Consider the following 3,496-nt stretch of genomic DNA (forward strand, 5'->3'; position numbering starts at 1 on the left):
TTAGTCGTGAAATCTATCGGATAGAGACTATCATTGCTGCGAGTGCACGCGCACTTGGAACAGCCAACGATGACGCTTTCCGAGGATCGTCAGCGGAAATGTGCCTAAAAGAGAGAGGGGGGATCGCAGCGTGAACTTCAATCTCCCACCCATAATCCGGAATTTCCTATCTTGCGGAGACACATAAGGAATTAATTATACGTTATTCGGAACCAATTTGTGAGTCATCGCTTTACGAGAAATCACGTCGTTACTGGCATATTCCAGCCGAGCTTCTAGAAATACAGCATTAGCGAGCGTTAAAGAGACACGCTAAGAGTACAGATAATTCCTGGCACAAATAATTTCGGTAGCGCAAACAGAATGAAATACCGTTTACCGAAAACTTCTTATCTGAGTTTGTACTTCGTACTGCGACGATTCATGGTTGGAAAGAAATATATTTTGTTAAATATTTTGCGTTACATTGGAATATTTTGATTAAATTATTTTATTTCTCAATTGCAAACTTAAATAATATGAATTTTAAGGAAATTGTGCGTTTCTTCACAAAATACTTTTATCAGTCTTTGATAGTGCAGGCTTGATTATCATTATCATCATGATGTGTGTGAGTTTCCTTTCACTTGGCACAGCATTAAGGATGTTGAGACACAGTTGAGTATGTACGCAGTATTGTTAGGTATTGTTATAGCACAGGAATATCCACAATGGCTATCTCGACACGCGCATTTGTCATCCTTATCAAGAAAACACCTGAGGCTCTTAACGTGTGCATCCAATATTCGTGCGCAAGATAGCTTTATTGGCTCGCTCGGGGGATCCTTGAGCTAATACCCGGTTGTGAATAAAAAGAACTGTCGAACAATTTACAAAGATCCTCTTAACAAGTACCACAAAAAATCGGTTCAAACTGCAAACGCTTTTTATCTGCAACGTGCACGGCGTGTATCATTTTCTCGTAATCGCTCTTCTCTGTTAGATAAAAATTTTGAGCAAAAAGTTATATAATTATTGCAATTTTACGGATAAAATTAAGTAAGAACTATTAAAAGGTCGCTGAGTAAAATCCAAACGATACAAATCGCTTTGTGAAAAGCAGGAAAGTTCGTTAGTGTAGATTTTCCATCAAAAAACGCAAATTTGGAAAGTACATGTCTCACTGTCTTCCATTGGCCAGCAACAGTACGCAGTATCGACGGACTCAAGGTTACGTGATGAAGACAGGAGAACGGTATTCGTAACCGTACAGGTGCAAAGTTCGGTACAAAGGAAAGCGAATCTAAAATAGCGGAATGTTCCGCGCGCAGTTCGGAATAAAGAACGCCAACAACCATCCAAAGATCAATCTACATCATTACATCAATTAATCAATGCGATACAAAATCTGAAGTTCGAGAGTCCAAGCAGGATGTGTCGGATAATAAAATTCCAGGATTACGCGAGCTGAACGAATAAGCCGTGCTCCGGTGGGCCTTGCATTTTTCTTCTGCCATATAGAACAATCCACTTCTTTATTTCCCGGAAATATCGTCAGAGATTTTTCCAGCCGTGCGTTAATTCTCAACTATCACGTTTCGTGCAGAGGCGAAGTAATCATGGTAAAGTCCTAAGAGTGTTTTCCGCATTTTCTAGTTCTTTAATCCGCTAGAATGGACCCATTAGAACCAATAATAAATGGAATATAAGTTTTTTCTTAATGAAATTATTCAGGTAGCGATGATTCTCAAATCATAAAAAGAGAACCATCGCCGAATTGGTTCAAATATCCGAAATGGAATATGAAAAGAAACATGGAAAATTCGGTAAACCCATATATCCTGTCAGAATGCATTTCTCTCTCGGCGATCATTGTTCCAGCTGCTTATGATGCTTTCGAAACACCAAATTGAATGCACGAACAATGGAGCCCTAATTATTAATGAAGGAATGTGTTCTCTGCGTATATTCTACATTACTAACATACTTAATAAACAATGTATCGCGGCGTGGCTAAATGATACTTGCGTCATTCTGAAACCAAGAACCCGAATCCGAACTTCGATTCTCATTCACGAGTGCAGATGTCCGCCAAATGAACTTCAGCACTGGCTTGTGTGTGTGTACGGTCCTCTCTCTCTCTCTCTCTCTCTCTCTCTCTCTCTCTCTCTCTCTCCCTCCCTCCCTCCCTCTCTTACGAACCGGCCGTATCTCTTTGTCGCGCTTGTGAATGCCATGCAGGCGAACAGCCTTTGGTCCCGTCCTTTGGTGCAGTCGTACCCGGGGCCGGTGCAGCCGTACTCAATGAGTATCACCAGCGGGTTCAGTGCTAGAGTATCGACCCACGGCATGTGGTGGCTCATTCTCCTTTCTCCTTCGTTCCTTCCTTTCCTCCTCGCTCGCACGAGAAATTACAATTCCCTCTCCTATTTTCTATCATCGTTTCGCTCGGCTTTCCGCCTGCGCTCTTCGTCGTGCTCTCTCTAGAGTACTCCGCCGTCGCTACTTTAAGGTCGATACTCGCGTAAACGTGCACGGGAATTCCGCCAGTTTAGTGCGACCTCGCTTTGTTGTACATGCGCGGTGATCAACGATGTACGACGAGGAAGAGGCACCCCGTCCAGCGTCTTTAAAGAGCCGAGATCCTCGTCGAACGATAATTATTTCTATCTTATTTCTTTCTTATTGCTTCTCTCGGTAGCTTCTTTTCTTTGACTAATATCCAGCAACACATCGAGCATTGTAATCTTTTCTTTTTATTGCTTGAATTTAAGTAATATTTTACGGAATTTTTGTCGATTATTCTTATCTTGAACAATTAAAGCGATACCCACTTTTTTTAATGCAGCGGACAGTTACGTGAGCAAGCGATAGAAAATGACAAACTTGCGTGTGTCTTACTGAATTATTCTGAATCCCGATTATACCAGGAAACGCGTTACAGGAATTTTACAGCTACGTTCTCTCATACGTAAAGGAAATTCGTAGAAGCAACAATGTGCTCATATCAGTAATGTGATGACTAATGCGTCTAGCATGTAATATCGGAGACTGATGAAGACTAATATCGAGTCCTTGATTAAGCATACCACGAAGACCTTTGAAACTGGAAACTGTAAATTTATTTCTTTAAAACATACGCAATTAAGTAACCCATCTATACTACGATAAAACGTAACCGCTGTATGATTAAGTTAATTGCATGCGATAAAGTTCCAAAGTTCAATATTTGCCATGAATGTTTTAACAACAACCAGGACAAGGGCTATCCTTGACTTTAACACGTGATAACGATAAGCAAGATGCGACAGCTGTTAGAGCGAGATATAAATATTCTCGAGATCGAAGTAGAGATTTAGGAAATAGAGACAACGAAGAAAAATTAGAAATTTGTTTCTTCTCAAGAATAACAAGTTTGTGCGTGAAACATTGATAAACTGCGTTGCACATACTAAAAGGTATGAATAAGAAAATGCCGGAAAATGCTATCTTACGAATCTAGTTGCGGGACGAGGGA

This window comes from Temnothorax americanus, unplaced genomic scaffold, assembly GCF_048541705.1.
Source record: "Temnothorax americanus isolate GAGA-0224 unplaced genomic scaffold, ASM4854170v1 Scaffold32, whole genome shotgun sequence".
In the NCBI taxonomy this organism is placed as follows: Eukaryota; Metazoa; Arthropoda; class Insecta; order Hymenoptera; family Formicidae; genus Temnothorax; species Temnothorax americanus.